The sequence below is a fragment of the Accipiter gentilis genome, chromosome 31 (assembly GCF_929443795.1).
Source record: "Accipiter gentilis chromosome 31, bAccGen1.1, whole genome shotgun sequence".
NCBI lineage: Eukaryota > Metazoa > Chordata > Aves > Accipitriformes > Accipitridae > Astur > Astur gentilis.
The window spans coordinates 3,678,961-3,701,140 of NC_064910.1; the positions used below are offsets into that span (position 1 = coordinate 3,678,961).

A 22,180-nucleotide genomic window follows, 5' to 3' on the forward strand; every position below is an offset into this window, starting at 1 on the left:
CTGGCCGTGGAGGAAAAGAGGAAGACAAAAAAGAAAGAAAAGATCAAAACGGGAAAAGAAGGGGTGACGTGAACCATCGTGGCTCGCTTGATGGCGCCTGCTGGACCTGCCTGGGCCTTCCTCCCTGCAGCACCATGATCCTTTCTTCTGGTGGCCCACCCCGGCCAAAGCTTGCCGGCAAAAAGGGTGCTCGGGACAGGTCCCAAAACTAGCCGGGTTCCATCATCTGTCCGCCACCTCTCAGTCACCCCGGCAGGTCCCCAGGAGGCACACCGGCGCGTTTTGTTTCCCCAAACCTGCCCCAGGCCAAGTGGTATTGTTCAGCTCCAGTGTGATGCCCAACTTATTTAAGTTTTTGAAGCTGGGTGAGCTATTTCTATCTACTTATTAATGCTAGGGAAATCGAAAGACAGGCAGAATAAGCATCCAGGAGAGTTAGGTTAGAACCAGGCACCACAAACGGGTGCACATCAAACTATGGCGTTTAAGAAAATGGCGTTCCCCGAAATAAATTGTCCCAGGCTGCAGAGGCAGAGACGGGGGAAGGAGGCAGGAGCCTCTTCATCAATGTCTAGCCATTCCCAGGTCCACCATAGGCCGATGCCCGATGTTTGCCACACTGGGTCTTGACCCAGGGGTACAGCTTCCAAGTCCTTCCAGTTGCATCTCCTGGCCTCCCACCTGACACAGGTTATCCAAACGCAGATGCGAACTGAAGGCATTTTTTCCAGCTGTATCACCTCAACTGGGGAAGAGCATGATGGCCACTGGAAGACTTTCTCGGGTTCCAGCTTGAAAAATTGGTCTCATCAGCCCTCCCAAAGGGTTTAAAACTTGGCCTACAGCCTACAGAGACAGCAGAGCACCAGGACGTTCAGGCCAGTTTTCAGCCCGCTGTTCCTCATTCAATCCACACTCACAGATCACCTCGTGCTTATACATGCCAAAGGCACGCTGGGTGGGACAACCCTGTCACTGAAGCCTCTTACCTCCTAGCCACCATAACGCACAGAGGAAAGCTACACCTTACATAGCTCGAGAGTTTTTCGGCGCGTCGGGGTGCTACAGTCACCGATAAGACATGAATTGCGCTCTGAAGTCAGCAGTGCTTTCTGCACAGCGCTCATTGCCAATAGATCTTCCCTCAAGGGGTGCTAACAGCTGAGGGAAAATGCCACATTTTGCCAACAGACCTTTATATTAAACTAGGATGCACCGCAATATGTTTGCATTTAATGAATAAAAACAACATATGAAAAAGGGAGCCACAGCTAACACACATGTGCTGTTGCATACACTGCTATTCTGAGACCCGCATAAACCAGAGGTGCGCGTAATACTATTCTGGACCAAAACCAGGCTATTTTTGTTTCTATAACCATTGCATGAATTACGGCAGTATCCAAGAAACTCAGTCGAGGACAAGGTCTTCTCAGGCTCTAAATAAAAAGAAAGAATAGTTGCTGCTCCAAGCCAAGCCAATTTAGAAACCTAATACAAGTGAAAATAAAAGGGAAAAAGAGAGGTATGGGAAGATAACAATAGAAGTGTGCAGTTAAACAAATGTGTAATTGAGTGGCTTTTATGATTCCCAACCACTGTCACCATGCTGTAAATATAAATAACAAGTAGATATTGCTAGCCTTATGCCAGTCCTCCTAAGTTCAGAAGCACCTCTGACTCCACGAAGACTCATCCTGAGGAACAGGCAAGAAACACGCTAACACCTAGAAAGTAAACATCAACTTGCAGGATCCTTCATTCTGTGACAGCTTCCACCAAGTCAACCAAGAGCCTCCAATTAATGATGCCCCACTACTGTTGGAGCTGCTGGGAGTCCTGCAACCATTCAATTAGCAGGTCATTTTCCCAGCTGCACTCTCCAACTTGAGACCACGCTTACAGCCAGCATAGTGCACTGCACCTGCCAATTTTTGCCAATAACAGCTGATCCCATTTCAGATTCTTCAAGAATGTCCATTATTTCCCACTTCATCATGCTCTAAATTGGTACAACCTAATATTTGCCAGCAGGCTCCAAGTTGCAAGGAAACCAGATGGCTCCCCTCCCTTAAGTAGGTGTTACAGCTCCACTTACCCAATTGACGGAGATAGTCTAGCTGAATTATTTGAAATATTAAGGAGAAAAGGAGAAAGACATCAAATATGCATGATTCTTTTCTACAGCAGAGGGTGAGGAAATACTTTGCTAACCAACAGCAAGCTGGAAAAAGATATATTTTAACTCTTTGACGTAGGAAAATATAGAGTTAAAAAAAAAAAAAGAATATAGAACTTTCTGATTTTACAACAATGCTCCTTTTGGACAATGAAGTGCTCCAGCTCTTAATATCTAAACTCTGATTCTCTTGTAAGAATTAGATTATCAATCCCACTGGCTGCAATCCAATTTAACACCAAAGCTGTTCTTTTTAAAACAACAAAATCCATTACTTTTTTGTTCAAAGCAAAACCTAGCTAAAAAGGTCAATAAGAGAGCTAGCATCTAAACATGGAGTAATAAAAAATAGCCCTGTATTGTTATAAACAAAGTCACTCTCAATATCAGTAGAAGATTAAAGGCAAAAAGAAAACTCCTCCCCAAAACAGTCAAGCTAATGAACTTCTGGGAATGTCAGAGTCTTCCTGAAATACTGGGAAAAAATTATTTTGGTCTGCCAAGATAAAAAATGCTTTATAGCTTTACAACTTTATTTTTGTAGAGAACTGTTTTTAAACAGCTTTGCCCACAGATGCTGGCAAGTACTTCCCAAACAGGCTATGAATAACAGAGAAAAGTTTCTGCTTACTACTTTGGAAAAGCAAATGGTGCTGCCTCTTCACAAAGAACTTTTAGAAACCCTTTTTAAACATAAACATGATTGCAAATTTCTTATTTTAAACTCTGAGTATGTAAACAAGCATTACTTTCTGGTGTCTGTCATCTGATCTTCAGGCAGATCTGCTTCCAGAGGAGAAGCTTAGTGGAAAGTTCTGACCCACAGTCACTCTCAGGAATTTGACATTTCTGGAAGGCTGTAGCTCTTGTGACAAGCTCTAATACCAGAACTCAACTTTCTTGCCCATTTGTGATCCCTCCTCTAGAAAGAACCCATGTTTGAAATTCTGGTCCTGCTAATCCCAAATTGTAAAATGCCCTTGAGACTGCAGCGGGACTGATTTTACCCCAAATCCATTCCGTAACAAGGGGACACCCTAGAAAACTTGATATATGATTTAGAGGGATAAGGCTTGGATTTAAATGCCAAACCAGTCAAACATTCCCAGCAGCCCTGCAATCCTGGGTCTGGGAATGCAAAACCTTGCGAGGGCGAGCCTTATAATAGCTGAGGGACCCTACCGCGCAGGAGATGTGATGAAGTGGTACGGTGACTGCTGACTGCGGGTGCTGCGTGCCGAGATAAGGATGCACCAGCCTCAGTTCACAGAGCTACTGCGCCGAATTCTGAGGAAGGCATTCCCCAGCTGCGAGGAACTCTACTGGAGACAGCTCCAGCTCGTCTGGTTTTGAGAACGAGGAGGGTGCGTGTGGAATACCTCTGTGCACAGAGCCTCGTTCACCTCCAAACAACCTTTCCCCACAAAGGGAGCAGTAATCAAGCTCCATTCATTAAAAATTTGCTGACCTTGATCAGGGAGCCGCGCTGGTCTCCCCGCCACAATGAAAGCTGTCATGACTTTGGCCTCCAGCCAGGCAGCCCATGCAATATGAACTAAGGGAGAGGTTTTTTCCTTCTTCTGGCTTTTAGATATGACTATTTTAGATATTCTGCTTGAGACTTTACCATATGGGCGACAAAGGTACAAACATTAAGCTACCTCACTCAGGACTTCCCGGCTGCCAAAATGATTTTTTTATTAGTCTCTAGATAAACCTCATTTTTCTGCAGAATGCATTATGGTGACTTTTTCTCTCTCTCTGTCTCTGTGGCACGCGCTTGCACATACTCACACATATATATGCACCCCAGTTCACCCCAGTTCCTGATACATGTGGCTTTAAAAGAGACTACCTGTAAACAGTTTCAACATATTTCTCTGTTAAGAATGAGGGGATACGGTCATCTGCACTGACTATCCCCCCATGGGACTAAATACGCCCTTTACATCCTAATGTGATTTAACGATCTCTAGTTTCAACGGGCAGCATTATGCACCTACTTACGTACCCCAGCTGGGATGGAGAGTGAGGAACAAGCTACTTCTTGTCCAGTGTGGGTCATAATTAATTCTAGTTTTAGTCTGAATAACAAATTATTACTGTGGAACTTACTGTTATTATTATGGAACAAGATAGAAGCATGGGAAATCTAGGTCAGATTTAAATAATTAACCTTTACTGCTTCTCCCTTGACAAATAACGTTGGTGTGTTTACTAATCCATGGCAGTGGCAAAATTGTTCTAGCCCGGTTTAGACCTCCAGGGGACACCTTGATACACACTGGTCACCACAGCAGCTCCCGGGTTGTTGCAGTTCACTGACGGTGCTGTCTTCTGTAAGGCAGAGGACCGTAACTCTTATTCTGCTACTGAATACTCCTAGCTTTCTAGTCATTTAGGTCTGGGTAAGAGATTCATTTCTGACTGATATCTGACCTACCAAAGAGAGGACCTTGCTCTCTTTCTGGTTTAGCAACATATTTCAGCGCGTACTTGATACTATGCAGACCAAAGTGTCACTAATGGGACTGAAATGTCATTCTTTTCTGAACAAGGAAGGATTGCTTAAATTCTCAGTGTTACACACGTGCTTAAGTATTTTGTTAAACTGGAGCCAATCTAAACCAGCAAGTACAGTATATTAAGACTTTCAGGAAAACAATGCTTCATTTGCTAGGTAAGCTTTTTTTCTGTCTTTATGGAAAGTACTAGCTAATGGATGGTGCTGTTCAAATACAGGTATAATATCAGAAATATGTTACTCCAGGCCCCTTTTAAAAGCGAAAAGTTACAAAACCCCACAAATCAATGCATACCTAATGAAAAAGAACAAACCGGTAGGAAAAATATCAGGCTCAAGGTTTTGGAAAGGAACCACTCAGCAGAGCAGAAAGGAAAATTAAAATTATTAATAAAACTTCTTCAGAATGTCCCCCTGAAAGACTGAAAAAAAATTCACCCAAGGACTGCTGATTTTTATACTTTACAGTTCATAAATATTGAGAAGATCATGCACATCCCTATTTTATACCTTGCAGAAACTTTGGCAACTTGGAGTTCTATAGCCGATTTTGTGATTAAAATAAACAGTCTGAATTTATTACTGCGTTTTCACTTCAGAGTAGTTACTTTCAGGAAATATTAAGTTCTTATGCCCTCATTAAATTAGTTTCGCCAGTATTATAATTTATGTTCTGAAGCACAGTGAGGTTATTAAGTAAGTAAGCGCATAACTACAGAGTCTCCTGTCTCTGCTAGGTCCCTGAGAGGACTGCATCTGTGAAAGCATTTTCATCCCCCAAAAGCAGCGTTTCAGAAAGCTAAAGCAGCTTTTCCTTACTGTTATCCCTACTGGCAAATGCAGGATACAACCTTTCTTCTACTGTAACCGAGTAGCAAAACACCCTTTGACTCAAATGGGTGTTAGGAGAAAGTACCTAATACTTTACTTAATACTTTCCAAGTTCATTGGGTAAGTTAGTATAGTGGACGCACAGTAGTTCCAAGGGCTTGCTAATGGCCTCTCAGCAGACAAAGTTGTGCCAAAGGCTCTTCAACCAAGTCGTACTGAATGCATCTATAATTTAATCTTTTATACGCTTTGTATTTAAAAATGTTTAGAGAAAGCCTCCCAAGTTCTCCATGGACAGTTTAAATTCATTGGACGGAAGGTACAAAATCCTATCTCAATTATTCATTTAGGCACCATCTTCTAATGAAGAATCATTAGTAAGGCACAATTTAAGAGAAAATGTTATAGCTAAAACAAAGCATTATTTAATGTTTTTGTGTTAATCTCTAAGAATCCACTCTTGCCTTTTCTAATTTATTGACAGGGAGGGACAAGCAAATGTGGAACAGATTTTCTGCAAGTGGTTTATCCATCATGGAAGATAGATTTCTGAAACCCCACACTGTGATTGAGAGCAGAGTTATTCCATGCACCCAGAAAAATACATGAAGCGCAGTACACGCACTTGCTTGAACACATTCACATGGAGTGCTAGCTGCAGAAATACTTTGCTAGGACACATCTCAAACTTCAAGTGTCCTGTTCCTTCAGTCACAGGCTGAGGCATTCTCTTTTCCAAAAGCCTGCTAAATATGTTAGCTTGTTCTCAAGGAAGGAAGTCCCTAAAACCATACAGCAGATAGATAGCCTTACTAATAAGGGTCATACATGTACACAGTTATGTATAGTCTGGAAAAAGCAAGCCAATCATTTTTGTCTACAACATGGTTCCCTGAAAAGCAGCAGTACTTAGCAATCTATTTCCCTGTCTTACAAGATCTTTCTCATTTAGCAGCAATGTCACTTCTAACACACTGAGAGGCCGAAGGAATGTAGCATATTAGAACAACATGTGCTTGGACGAGCGTGTCATCATGATCTTGCAGAATGAAAATAAATGATGCGTGCAGCAGAAGTAAACACTAAGCCTTGGGTGGTGAACTGGGAATTTTTTTTTTCTTTCCCTTTTTTCCAAACAATTTTAAGATGGAAAATGGTTTGCAGCGATGGAGAACAAACACATGGCTTGGTGAATCCCAGAAAAATCTGCAGTCTGCTGCAAAGTCTGCTTAGGAGAAAAGCACAGAGAGTAACCTTATGGAAACTGATGCCCGAATCACTGAGAAGAAAGAAAACAAAACTAAATGCAATGGCATTAAAAATAGATGAGGTCACAAAAAAGAACTACGCTTTCTGCATCCCTCTCCACTCCCTGAAACAATTCAAGCTATCTAGCCTTCAGCTCCAACTATGAGGACTATCCTACTCTGAGCTGTCATCTCTGAATCTCAGATCTGCTGTGTGTCTTCAACGTGCCTACGGATTTCCTTCTCTTTTCTTCCTATCTGTCCTCTGTGGACACCCTTTTTCATAATGAGATGCTCATGACTGCACCAAAGCTCCTTTGAAAGCAAGAAATGTAACCAAATACAGCTTTACTCAACATCAGAAAGAGTGGTAGAATCCAGCCTATTTTTGCTTATAAATTATTCAGAAAGCTAAATAAAAAGTGCAGTCATGAATTCATGGGCTTGTTCCTAATTCCTTTGAAGTCAGTGGCAAAACTCCAGCCAACTTTGACGGTGGAAGGACTGGTACCCATCTGGCACCAATTTCAGTACCAGAAGAGTCCCTCTTGGAGCTTGTGAGGAGCTGACTGACAAACTACTTTTTCATCAAAAACCGAAACTCATTGGAACTCAAGTACTTCCCAGGAACATGCTGGTTTTGACAAGGTGTCCATCAGGAAACTGTTTCTCAGATGATGTTTCTCAGCTAAGACACAGAAATGACCATGTCTACAGCGGTTTGGGAGTTCACCTGGGTACCTGGGCTCCTGCCTCAAAGTCCCTGCGTGGAGGAACAGCTACAGGAGACCTGAAAGAACACTGCCGCTGCCATCAACAATACCCATAAAATTTTGAATTAACTGAAAATTGACAAGTCAAATACCACCAACAAAGGCAAAGGATCTCTTCAGAGACAATGCACGTATCAAGCCTGGGAGTCTTAAAACAAATGGCTTCCAAATGACGGTGTGTGACCCCAAGTCATTATAAATGGGATTGTGAACCAGGTGACATCCTGCTCACGCTGTTGTGTGGACCCTTGTCTTCTTGAAAGCTGCACTGTGCACACATGCTACCAGACATGACATCATGCCCTTTTGATCATTCTCTGAGATTTTTTCCTGGAAATATTGTTCTTGAAAATACTGTTTTTGTAATGTTCAGGGTTGTGTGAAGGAAGCAACAATACCATGTCTTTTTTTAAGGAAAACACTTGCTTCCAACTTAATGTGAGAAGGATAGGGATGAAAGAAACAAAATATATGTATTTGCTGAAGTCCTTTCTGAGTTTGGTAACAAAAGCATTCTGGCAGACAATGAGAAAAAGGCCTACATGCACATCACATCATCAATGTTATCTGCAGAAAGCATGAAGTTGGATAAATCTGTGAAACTCTTGGAAGCTCTTGGAACTGCAGCACGTGGAGCACATGGGAATGCCAAAGTAATTTTTCAAGTACTGCAAGGCTTTGTCTACACTGAGGAAGCAAGAAGTCTTTGTTGCAGTGATTTACAACTTTGTGTAGAACAAGAAATCTTGTGCAATTGGGGAAAATTAAGTTTTATGTGCTGCAACTGAAGATTACCTGTGGGGAATCGCACACAAATAAATGTACTGCTTTCTCTATCTCTGATAAAGCAGTGAAATGAAGAATGAAAGCAAATGCCAAGAAAATGTTTTGGTTCAATTGCTTGTAAAAGGAACCAAGGTATACACACTTCAAGCAAACATTAGTACTAAAGAGTTGTGATAAACAGCCTTTGCCCTGTGTGTACTATATTTAGGAAACAGGCATTTTTAACTACATAGTCTTCTGGCTCCTGCTTCCCAAATACAAGACAGAGGAGGATTGCTGGATGCGGTACAGGATATTTGCAATAGAGTGACGTCCCATGGGACTGTATAGTTAGATACTGTGTGCACGGAGCTCCTGCTACAGCTGGCTACAAAGCAGGGCTGCTGGTTGTGGTGGAGAGTTGCAGCACCAGCTCTGGGGTCACACTGTGTGTTTCACTGGGAGCAGCCAACACCAAAGGGTGTCAGCCACTAGTCACGAAAGCTGCCACATCATCAGAGAGTTGCGTCCAAGGCTTTGCCAGTCGGGGTGAAAATAGGAGTCAGGACTCGATGTGCTGCTGTTTCACCCAAGTGTCTGGTGACTCCCTAGAGGGACAGTTCTGAGATGTTTCTCTGAAATGGGAGACGGACTACGCGTGTTTGAGATGGGCAGCGGCGCACCAGGATACACGGATCATCCGTGCGACAGGGAGCCTGGCCTTCTTACCTATGCACACAGACAAAAAAAAAGGAGTTGTTCTGAGCAAGACATAACTTGCCAGCCTGAGTTTGCACCTCGTAGTTGCCTTATCCTGTGGCTATTACGGTGTAAACTCTGCTTGCACGTACACAGCATCTTTCCCACACAGACGTGCTGATGCCTGGTACAACGGCACAGCTCTCTTTTCCCTCGGTGGGAGCACTACTTTGCATGCTTCTTCACTCTGTGCATTGACCAGTTATTTTTAAACTATTTTTACACAAGATTGTCACTACCTTGGAGACCTTTATACTTCTGTCGCATTTGTTAAAAGGTGGGCAACAGACTGCGACAGCGTTAGGAAGCAGTTGCTGTTGCACATGGCATAATCATGTATATCTTGGTTGTGTCGAAGCTTGACCAGTAACTGAAGGCTCTGAAAGCCAGTCAGTAAGATATGAAAATGTGTTTTCTGTGCTATATGATGATGTAATTGCGTTCACAACCCAAGAAAAATCTGACAAGGCTGAACTGTGACAAATTCCCTCAACTCCGCAAATTCTTGACTGAAAATGGCAGCATTCAGCCTCGCGCTCACAGCACGACTGACTGCCCCTCGCCTTGAGGAACTGTTTGCAGCCTTCTTTGGAGAATCCGAGATGTTAAAATATGATTGGGTACAAGGCCGAGGTCAGAGTCAAATGTCTCTCCACTGACTTGCCAACAGCTGCAGTCAAGGAGTTCATTGAACTTTCTGGCTATCAAACTAGAAAATGCTATTTGTTCAACCTCCTGAGTTTGATTTCTGGTTTAGGGTAAAGGACACGTACCCAGCGCTGTTGAGTCAAGCAGTGAAGCAGCTAGTCCTCTTCCCTCTTGTACACTCATCTAAAGCTGGATTCATGTTCTGGTTTCTGTCAAAGCCTGCTCTGCCACGGGTGTCACTGCTAGATAAGAGGTGTGCCACTTCTTCAGCGCCAACGAGCTTTGAGCAGATCTTTTAGGATGCTCAGGCACATGTGTCACATTACTGCAATAAAGTACGATGATTGCCGGCATTAGTCACTTTTATGACATCCATATGCAAATGTTGTTTATGTTAGTATGCTACAACTGGAAGGAATTTGGAAAACCACTGCTCTAGGCCATGCTGTTTGAGTTCTGAGATGGCAAAATTAATGGGCTAGCAAAAAATCTGCACAGTAGGAAATCTTTCTGAAAGTGCAGAACACTGGGGGTTTTTTTCTGTTTGTGGAATTACTCAAGCTCAAATATTTTCCTAACACATTCCTTTCTGAAAATGGACTGCCCTGGATTGCACCTACATTCTGTAGGCAGAGAAACAAGTTTTTGTCCCGAGGAAACCGATTTTTTGCAAACTGTGACCACACCATGTGATACAGTCGCACAGAGACATTTGTTAATAAGACTTCTATTATTTTTGCCATTAAATGCCGAAGAACTCCCACCATGGATTAGAACTCCATTGTGAGAAGCATTATGTAAACATAGAGCAACAAGACAGTTCTTGGCCCAAAGAAAGTACAATTTAAGATGAGGACAAAGACAAAATATAGATAATAGACAAAATATACAATGAGACAGTCTTATCAGCAAGATGGACAGAGGATTTTGCACACCATAAATATCCTGTAGGCATCACAGCCAAGAACAATTTGAGAGAGAAGTCTGGAGGAGCAATGCTGATGCAGATGTCTGGATGTTTTTGAAGGACTCATCACAAAACTGAAGAACAGAGCACTATGGAAGAAAATGAGAATTTGAAAAAACTGACAAAGTGATTGGCATCACTTGCTGATCAAAGACAGAGGTTGATCTTTCAGTAGTAAATAAAAGACAATTGGTAGAGACAGTAATGAGTAATCAAAGGTTTGCAAGTAAGGGCAAGTTGTATGGGCTGTACAGGACAGAAGAGGGCTTCAGAGAGAAAGAAAAAAGCGGCAGCGGATGAGCAGTCTGGATGGTCATGAATGAGGCAGGTCTCCATTTCTAAGGATGCAAACAGGCTGTAGCCATAATCAGGTTATGAGACGATGAGAGGTTGATCTTTGTGAACGCTCACCAATCAGTTTGGCCAAAGACTAGGTAGGACTGCCAGCCACATGGATGAATGGAGCCAGGCGTGAGGATCTGGTTCCCATTGGCAATGTCTTTATTACTTGCCACGAAAGTATGCTGATCCCTCCTTTAACCAGCGACACACCTAACTCTGACTGCGTACTGCACTGAAACCTCACGTATGTGTTGAGAGAGAGTCGCTCTATGTAAAAACAGACGTATGTGTCGCTGGAGTGGTGTGGAGCTGCCTTTGCTATGACTTTAAACTCAGCCCTCCGGAGCGCTTTTGTGCCCTCAGGGACTTCCATACGACAAAACCCTGTGCTTGTGACAGAGCATGGCCCCAAGCAGTAACCAGCCAGGATTAAACCATGACAGCTCCCCGGCTGCTGTGGGGTGGAGAAGCTCAGTGCCAGTACCAAGAGCTCCCAGACCTTGTCATGGCCTGGGGGACTGCCAGGAATGGGGCATCAATCATCTCTGTAGGCCTCTCTCCACCCCAATAATTCATATATTGAAGGAAAGGAAAAAATAGGCACCCACCAAATCAATACAACCACACTTCTCTCTCCTGAGCAATGCACCTATGGAAGTAAAAGGCTTTGGCTGGGAATGGTCAAGCCTCTCTAAGCACTGGACTGGAGCAAGGAGAGAAGATTCTGAGGTCATTATTTCTGCCCTCAAAGAGAAGACACACAGTCCTTCCTCCTCGGCTAGGAAAAGAAAAGAAAAAGGACACAAGAGGAAGACATGCCTGGAAATTCCTTACTCTGTTGCTGAGGCAGAAGCAGATCAGGGAAAAGGGATCAAGGAGATGACCATCAAGAGACATGCCACTGAGCTTTACTTTCCCCACCAACAGCAAGGCAGGCAGGGAGCACTCTCCCTTCTTCTGTGGGGTTGCTTTCTTCTCGAGAAACAGTAACACAAGGCAGAGCTGCCTCTTCCCTCAGTGTTCTCCCCTTAGCCACAGGGTAAGAGGAGAATATCTCCAGCATGAGGCCACCACTGCCCGAACGCTCTGGTACCTCTCCTGCTTTGTCCCAAGGTATCCAGAAAAATTTTGTTATGGAAAAATTCTATTATGGAAACCTTTCTCATGAAATTTCCTGTCCACTTGATTCAGTTGTGTCTAAACAGATCGGAAGACTTTGAAGTCAGATTTAGAGCAGGATACTCCCTCCAGCCTTAGTTAAAGCAAGGCTAATATTATTAATCTTGTTTATGGAGTACCTAGTGTTGCTCTGTCATAAAATTATAACTTAATAAAACAGATAAATTGGGGGACAACCAGGAGGTAGAGGAGGTTGCTTGCACCAAGCTCCACATTCCTCACCATTTTGGTGTGATGGCTTAGAGCACAGTTCAAGACCAGCATCGCCTGCAGAGTATCTGTGGGTGAGGGTTGCTGCCCCGGTCATGTTTTCCCGCAGTGAGTGTGAGATGCCACAGTTCCTCCTTTCCCATCTTCCCACTTTCTGCGCCGTATCAGCATGGATGTTCATGCAGCTATGCAGTAAATGGGATGATGGAACGGATATGACCGGAAAGTAAAAAAAATGACCACAACTTAAACAAGTAGCTTTCAACAGGATTTGTTCCCTGATCCATCTCAGCACACAGACACATGTCTGGGAGTTCTGGAACAAGGAAGGCAGAAGGAAAGTGTTGTCACAGATGAGGAAAAAGCAGGACAATTCTCTTGGCAGCAGCTCTTGCTTTAGTCAGATTAAAATAACGCCAGTATCAAACTCAAAAATGGCGCAGTGGAACATAAAATAAACAACGGCTGGTCTACGTTGTAAAGGAACAAGAACTCCTTATGTAATTTCTTCTGCAGGATAGACTAAACATAAAGGGGTGAGCCTTCAAGAATCTTGTGTATTCTAGAGAAAATCTGGAAAAGATGGTGATCCCCAAATTAATTCCAATCACCTCTCCCTGTTTCTGGTTTTTGTTTCTAATTTACTTGTACTGATTCCTCTTCTGGTCTTTTGAACTTGTTTTTCTCAACGTTCAGCTCTAACACCTAACAAAATGTTAGAGGATTTGAGGCTTAACTCAAACATCTGGTTTTGGCATAGCTAATGACATTTCTAGGCTAAAAATCAACTTCATATGTTATTTTTGTTGTTTGAAGCATGCATTCAGCACACACATGCGCTCCCAGGTCTCTTTGTGCCTAGAATAAAGACAGTTTGACCATTCCAGGATCTGCCACAATAAGAAGTCAGGAAAGAGGTAAAAACAATTCATAGCTTCACCCTATCAGGAAACTATTATTCTTGAAACTACTCCTCTCTGAAAGCTTAAAGGGTTAAGCTCAACCACATTTTGTGGCTCTTCACCATGGTAGAATGATATTTATGTAACATGCTACCTTCTGAAAACAGAGATCAGAGGGGGGCTCTAACAGGCACCCCCCAGCAAATTATTTATGGTGTCACATCAACTGTCCACCCTGTCCCTCTCTGATGGAGGTCATCTTACCCACCACAGGCATAACAAAGGATAATGTGTGCTTCCACCTGCTCTAGGTCCTTTCACAGGCTGGGATTTTAATATTGGACTCACTTTTCTTCTCTTTGGCACTCCCAGCACCAGTGCCGGAGACACGTGGAAACATTTTGCCCTTTGCTCAGAGGCTGTGGGCACCAGCAAAGAGGCAGAGAAGACAGCCAGTTTGCCAGGGGCATCTCCCCAAACCCTCGCACCCTCCCTCTGTGGCTACGTTTGGATTGAAGATCTCCACTCTGAGAGTTTTAGGGCACCAGGAAAGCTCCCCAAGAAGAAAGCTAATTAAGATGTGCAACAGGCACTAACAAGGACACTAGGAAACAAAATGAGGAATGCCTGTGAGAGAAATAATGAAATCCTCTAGGATTTTATTTTTAATTAACTGCTAGACAAATCGTGTATCTGTTGACATATAGCTTCTTAATATACATTCATGCATTAGCTCTAGGTAAGCAAGACTGAAAGATACTTTCTTTTCAAAAGGAAAAAGATCCCAGGAATTCAGCAGTGCTGAAGCAATCTTTAGAAGCTGTCAGAGGTGATCAATGGCTGGAAAAGACAAAAGCCCTGTTCTCGTGCCTCCTCTAGAGAGAGCGGATTACTGATGATGTGCTCTAGAGCCGCCCCAGGGCTCCAGGATAGCGGGTACGCTCAACGGGGAATGCTAATTTCTAGCCCTCGGAATCCTGCGTCATTGCTGAAACATTTCATTCCAACGGTTGTGTGCTATGAGGCTGCTGAGCACCGCTGGGAAGTCTAAAACGTTTGTTGCACAGGCAAAAGCTAACCCCAAGTAATGTGCCATCTACTTAGTTGGTCCTTCTGAGTAGATACAAGGCCAAAGGGACTGATGCTTTGCCTGAGGTATTTTTCCACTTGAAACACTGCAGGATCACATGAGTATCTACTTTTTTTGTGTGGAAGACATTTCCTCAACACCCATGGCAGGCCTCGGCTATCCCAGGAGCAGAATGAGGAAGTAATGGGTTGTAAAGAGTGCACCTAAGCCACCCCACAATTTGCTGTACGTGTGTCTAAGCATTTCCAAAAGCTTACTCATTCAGGACACCTTGTTGCTTCTGAAAGACACGGAAGTTTTAAGGTTCCTTAGCAAAATCAGAACAATCATTTTGGAAACCGATAAATATTGCCTATGGCATCAAAGAATTGACTTGAACGTAGATACTCGTTGCTGGTGAAATGGCAGGTTTTATGTGCAATTAGCATTGCGGGCCTTTCTCCTACACACCATGCAGAGCCCAGACTCGCAGCCTGAGCAACCACAGAAGACGAGGAGTAGTTCTCCCTCCCTTAGGCCGGAGCTGGCAGCCCTGCCTTCCCCCCCTAAATGATGAAGAGAAACAGGCTCTTCTACAAATAGTCTCATCTGACATGTTTTAGATGTCTCCATTAAGCAGCAAAGCCTATTTCTCTGCCTACGAGCACCTGGTTGTGTCTCTCAATGGTAAGAGGGAATCTGGACAATTAGCTCAGATGTAGAGATCTATCTGACGTGGGTCAGATGGACTGTACCTAGAGACCTGCAAGGTCTCGCAAAGGATTTGGAAGAGTATTTCCAAGTTCAAAAGCATTACGGGGGGCAGAACCGCTGTTCTGTTGTTGTTGCTGCTTCTTGGTGTGACTCGCCAGTAGGACTGCACATTGGCAGATGTCTCTTCACTTACCATCCAACCAAAAATGTAGAAGTTTAAAAGAAGAAAGGATGAAAGGGCAGGAAAGAGAAAGAAAACACTAAAATGAAGGAAACTATCAAGCAAGATGCAACCATTTGTGAAGACATCTTCTTCTTTTTGCCCAGGGAAGCTGGGGGGTCATCACTAGTGCTTGTTTTGTACAAAAGCAACGCTGGTACCCTAACAGGAGAACATAATCTTTAAGGCAGAAACCCAAACCCAGCGTAGAAATAACAGAACCGAGACAGAATTGCACCCAGGACCAGAAAACATGTGTTCAAGCACAAGCATAGTTCAGGAGAGTCGGAGGTAAAGGGAAGGGCTGACGGTAGGGCTGATAGCACGGGGAAGTGGCAGCACATGCAAAACACGGCAGACCAGTGCCCAGTCGGTTTGTACTGGGAATGATGACAAACAGGATTTTGCAGGGGAAGTACTGGAAATCCTTGAGTGGACTACAGGTAGAGGTCAAAGTCTTGTTACCAGATCAAGAGCAAAAGTCAGCCCACCTTACTTAGGGACCTAACTTGCACTTCAATTTTGGGCACCTAGGAGGCAGCGCTTCAAAAATGCCCCATATGGATATGAAAATTATATATATATGCTTTTGAAAGACTCATGAAATAGGCTCATTTGCCAAGGTTGTGTGCTTAAGTTGGCTGGGCTGGAAACCTTCTATAAATAACCCTAGAGAGTTATTTTTACAAAATAAAATCTAGGAAATTCAGATGTTACTCATCATGGGGGGCGGGTGCGGAAGATATTCCTGAATGTGACAGCTGGCCGATTTCTGGTTCAACAGTCCCTGAAACAGTAAGGGGTGACAACAAGTTGGATAGGATTTTGATTAACAGAAAGATTGGTCAAAACATATAAATCCGAATAACTTAATTATGAGTTCACTCGTGTGAAAGTAGGCAGGAGGACAAGCAAGAGAAGACCTGTAACTAAACCTGTCAATTCCCAAAAGGCAAATTTTCACAACCTACGGCTATGTCTAAATTTACGTGCTGGCTTTCACAGCAGCTCACCACAGGTCTCGTGATTGTCTGGGCTGGAGGATGACTCAAATGTGACAGCGCTCCCACCTATCTCTGTGTGCAGGCTTCCCCTCTGTGGCACCCACCCGAGACGAACTTGGGAGGAACGTGTTGTCTGACGCAGAAACCAGAAAACAGTCCTGCATTGACTTGTCCAGACACAGCCTGTGGAGAGCGAGTGATTAGAAAATGTCTACAGAGCTGAGGTGCTCAGCTAATCTAACGTAGGGGAAACCTGGCATTTAAATCAAAAGGTGACAGTGCAGCTCAGCTTTGTATTCTGAAGATGGAGGAAAATCTTAGAGAATCTGCACCAGTGATCACCTCACGATGGATGCTAGAAATGAACAGAAAACATGAAAGAAATTACTTAAAAGTAAAAAAAAAAAAAATTCCAAAAAAAAAATAATTGCCCAAAGTCATGCTAATTTACATTTTACATAGGAAATTAAAACAAAGAGCAAAAGGCTTTTTATTTATATAAGCAAAAGGGAAAATATGAAATTGAGTGGTTATGCAGAAAAGATGGGCCAGAGATTAAAAATAATGTATATCTATATAAAATATATTTATTATCACATATTGTATGTTGAATCATCTTCTCCCTCCTGACTGCTAATACTCTTAGTTCTCCTGACTGACATCATAGTTATGTGAAGTTCTTTAAATTATTTTACTTTGCATGTGTCTAACAGTACTTTAAATCAGTAGGTTTTATTCATGGATTGATGTGAAAGTAGTAGTAGGTGTATAGGTTCTTCCTGAGGTCCCTCTTGCAGCCTACAAAACAACTTCTGCATGTTTTAGTTTGAATGTGAAACATGGGAATTGTATTTATACTCCATTCACGTAGAAATCTGAAACGGAAAACTATCTTGGAATATTCTACTATATGCTATGCAAGAAGAAAACAAGTAGGACCAACTTTTTAGAAACTAAAAGGTGCAGGAATGAGTCTTAAAACAATGTAATTACAAAATTTGAAAATGCGTATCAATAAAGCTTTTCAACAGAAATTAGCTGAACACCTCTTAGAGCTTACATTATTGTCAGCTTTACAAGGTTCTTATTCCATTTTTATCTGACACACAGAAGGAGAGAGAACAGAAAAAAATCAATTCTGATGTTAATGGGTATAATTCTTAACTCATTAGTGTTACACCTACTTACCACTGGGATGAATTTGCTCCTCTGAGATTTAGTAAGTCAGCTTTTCTAAAGCCATCTACATTAGTTTCCTTCTACCCACCTTTCAAAAGCCTCCATTTTTATTAGCATTAAATGATACTAGCAAGGCTAAAATGAACCATTTTGACAGTCCTTCAAAATACAGATCGTACGTTCTTTCTGCAAAGGCCACCAAATGTTACTATCTAATGACTGTCTAATGTTCCTTTTTTTTGAAGGATTTAATGAAGGATGCTCTGAAAGGTGCAGAGTATGCTGCCACAGAGACCACACATATATAAATGATGGGTCAGACATCAAGGTTGAATTCATTATGAGAGTCCCATAGGGACCCATCTGTCCTGCAGCTGAAGGGAAGAACCAAAACAGATTGAGGAGAGAGAAAACATAGACAAGAAGTGGACAGGGCAACACTTATTTACTGATGTTGAAAATGGTCAAAACACCTATTAGAGCTAGAAATACCCCCCCACATGCATATATGAGTTTTCAAGGATATAACTGTGACAACTGCCACTGGGGACACCAGGATATTTGGAAACAGCTAAGCTGGGAATCTGTATATAGAGAAAATAACCCCCAAATCTGCTATCCAGACTGAACGCCAGACTGGGGGCCACACTGCAGGAAAATGTTGAAGAATCCCAAAGTTAAGCAGGTCTACGGGCTGGGCTATGGGAAAGGCTTTGCTCTTTTCAGAGTGATTCCCTGCACCTCCTCCTGGAAACCCCCAAGTCTTCAGATTCACTGAACGCACACCCGGATGGACACACGCACTCATCTCTCAACCATTTGCATTCATCTGCAGGCTAGCTAAAGGTTACCCTCAGCAAGGTACATAGTGACACAGTTAAGGACAAATTCAGATGGGTCTCTGTGACGCTGATAATGACCGCAGCTGGGATCCTGGCAAACGCGCTCAGGTTCCCCTGTATGGGTTAAGCTGGTCCAGGATGACTGGTAGATCCAGTGGTACAGCACAAAAATCATTAAATGTGGTGCTCTGCTCTGCAAAGCCGATTTTGGAATGAAGAATCACTGTTTTCTTTAAGAAATGCATTTGGCTTTGGATTTTATTTTTCTTGCTTTTGGCTGAACACTTTTTAAACACTGACTTGCAAGAATTCTTTTCCCCTGGGTCTCCAGGCAGTCTTGCGGATCCATGCTGCAGGGCACTGAAACCACCAGCTCCTGCCCATTCTCCTCCTCCCTCTTTCTCCTAGACCTCCTTTCCACCTTTTTCTCTTTTTGACTGTGAAGAACAGGAGAAGATCCCCATTACCCTGCTTCACTGCCCTGTAAAAAGAATTTTAAACCTCCTAATATTACTTAATCACAGCTTTCAGTGCCCCTGCTGCCATAAAACATTATAACAATGGGCTGGCACTTCATCAATTGTAATTTGCTGATATTACAGTCACAGTAGCGCTCGACATAATTGCCTCGCTCTACCACTGACTCGTAAGGCTTCTTGATCTCAGTCAATACTTCTTTGCAGTGGGGGCTGCAGTCAGAAATGTTGGTCTAACAGCTCAGCTTTCTGAATTTCCAGTTCCTGCCCATCTGAGCAGGATGCGTCCCTCCAAATACTTGGCACATCATTGCCCTCAAATTTCATTCCCAGACACTTAAATCTATTAGGACACACTTTGTTCTTCATTATTCTCAATTTTACACGTAGCAGCACAATACTTACAACTTCCAAACAAGAGATAATAACAGCAGTTATTAAGAATGAAGGAGCTAGCTTGAAGACAGTAAAATAAAAGAAATTTAGTTAGGACTTTGAATTCCTTGCAGGTCCAAAACTCCTCCCAGCAAGACTATGACTTCAAACCATACAGATTATTAATAAGGTATTTATTTCAGGACAGAAGGCACCTTGAGAATCAATTTGATTATGTTGTGTTTTTCTGTAGACAAATTAAACCATAAATTACCAGCCCAAATGACTTCTACTGGTGATGAAGGACAACAACAAAATAAGAAAAAAAAATTGTGTAAACTCTCCCTGACAGAACATATTGTGTGTGACTCATTCTGCAAAAGTCACCATTGCGAGCTGCAGATATTTATTCCTTATACTTCTCTGAGGTTGTGACAGAGACGACGCTACAGAGGCAGGAAAAAGCCTCTCTGCAGAGAGCTGTCAGACACAGCAGGCACACAAAGCACCCTTGCTGGATGCTTGTAGGGAATAAAGCACAAAATCCACTCCATGTTACACTTCTACGGCCACACGGCCAACCACAGGCTTTGACAGGTGCCAGCTGAGCAGCCCAAGTGCTGGGAGACCACTGGGGTCCGGATGGGGAATTTGCCCATCGCCCCAGCAGGGCTGCGGTACACCCACCCCTCCTTCCCACCCCGCTGACCGCTTACGGGCGCAAACGCTTTGTAACGGAGCAAAAAAACTTTCTTGCAAGCATCCGTGCGAGGGGTATGGCAGCATGTGGCCAGGACGAAGTCTCACCGAAGAGGGACCACAATGAGGATTACAGCCCCCCAGTTCGTAGCTCTGGCACGCTCAGCTCTAAGACCCTTGAAGCGACCAGTTGGTTTTCTAACGCTCTGGCTGCCGTGGGAAGGGTAAGAGCTCTTCTCCGGGTCGTGGGAGCAGCTGAGGACGTTAGAGCCTGCCATCAGGGATGGGCTCCAGGCTGGAATCGGCTCCATCCGGAGCGCAGGGCTTTGGATGCCACGCGAAATCCCATGCGCTTCGGCCGATTGGCTCACGCCAAGTGGAAGGCTACCGTGAGAGTTAAGCTTTGCTTACGCTGCACGTTTTGCCAAGATTCTGAAAACCACTTAATGGACTTGGACAGGCCCAAAGAGTGTTTTTAGATTCAAGTACTACTTGTTTAATGCATTTATTTTATAAACATTGGCATTGAGATTTTCAAAACTTCTTTGGGATTTGGCCTGCTGATTCCTCTTAATTTTTAATGTAAAGTAACATCTGAAGCTGGCAACAGCAACATCATTGTATAACTCCAATGGTTGCGTAAGCTCATCTCATATTCAGAACAAGGCGTCCATCCTCTGGGATGTGGATGAAATAGGGGGCTGATGTTTCTGTCGGGGGATCGTTTCCCTTTGGCTTTACAAACCACGGCACAAATATTATGCCCACGTCACCCAAGCATCTCATTTGAAAAGGCCTTTCAAGGCTCCAGATTTCAAATTTATACAGATAAAACATATGTGTGTGTGTGTGTGTATATACACAAATATATGCATAAATGTATATAGTTGTATTTATTTTATATATGTGTGTGTCTATATGAATGTATATGCACACTCACATTCCTACATGCGTTCTTCTCCCCTGGTGCTGGCTACCTGGCTGTTTGCATCTCTAGAAACTTCCAGCATTGCTGTTCTGACTCTGCACAGACCTACCTCCTGCTCCTCCATCGCCACTCAGGACATGCTAGTGCTTGAAGAACTTCAGTGAGACATCACTACCTGTGTTCCCAAAGGGGTTTTCCTCTGAGGCTTCGAGCCCTCCACCCTGGAAGAGCAGTAATTAAGGAGAACGGATACCTAGGGGTGGGAGAGGGATCAGGATGCTGTAGGCTGTGTAGGCAGTGCCAGCACCTACAGCCCGCAGGCAAAACTAGAGCTGGGGAAAGGTGGTGGGGTGCGACGGTGGCTGGCTGCGCGGAGGTCCCCAATTCACTTTTTCTGCAGCAAAGTTCAGGACAGTAACATTGCACTCGCCCGGGACAAGAAAGAGAAGGGAAAAAGGATGAAATCTGGGAGAAACCCAGCTTTCTCATTTAATCACAACAAACTGAAAATGTCTTACGCATTCAGAACAGAAGAAAACTAGTCATTAACTTATGTGAGGCAGCTGCTTTCCCAATAATGGCTCCTACACTTTCTGGTTTTAATATTATTGTTCTTGTCAACTGTGGGAACGCAATGTATATTAATGATGGTTTATTCCAAATTGGTCATTGTCGGAGTTAATAATTAGGTAGTCAGGCACTAATTATCTCTATTTTGTTTCAAATCATTAACTAAGAAATCTGGAGAAGTAATTTCGGAGGCAGGCATCAGAGCCACGCACAGTAGGGCAGGCTCCGTCGCTTCTCTCCGGACAGCGGCAGCCTATGCTCGGGAGCAGATTCAGGATGATACCGCTCCGAGTACTGGGCGCAGAGTGGCAGCACCTTGAAGAAATACATATGCGTGTAGTGCCCATCCGTTCTTTGCACCCCTGGTTTAGCCCTGAAGGAGGAAAGGCATTGCCTGGCACCTGGACAAAATTGCTGCTCCAGCGGGCCACCGTGGGCCACCACCGCTGGCTGTAGCTCTTCTCCCCAGCACCATCCAGCAGCTCTTCTCCAGCATCCAGCTAGATGGGCACCAGAAAGAGGGCACAGGGAGAAGAGGTGGCACGACGGGTCTGCTTGGAGGACGTGACGTCTCAGCATTCGCTCTGGAATAAGCCTCCCATGGAAATGACCATGGGAAAGTGCTCCGGACAAAGATGGGACCGGCGTACAGGGAATGAGAGACCTTGGGGGTGCAACGCGTGGAACTGCCCGAGCTCCTGCTGGGGCTGGGGACACCCAAAATGTCCCTCCGAAGGTCTGTGCTTTCAGGGCATGGCTGAGCCTGCACCGCTGCTCC

At 43.7% G+C, this 22,180-nt stretch overlaps 1 protein-coding gene across 1 annotated transcript in view; it reads right to left on the reverse strand.

Moving 5' to 3' along the window:
- SH3RF3 (SH3 domain containing ring finger 3) overlaps window positions 1-22,180 on the reverse strand; it is a 245,111-nt gene that overhangs the window by 60,681 nt on the left and 162,250 nt on the right. The window lies entirely within an intron of this gene.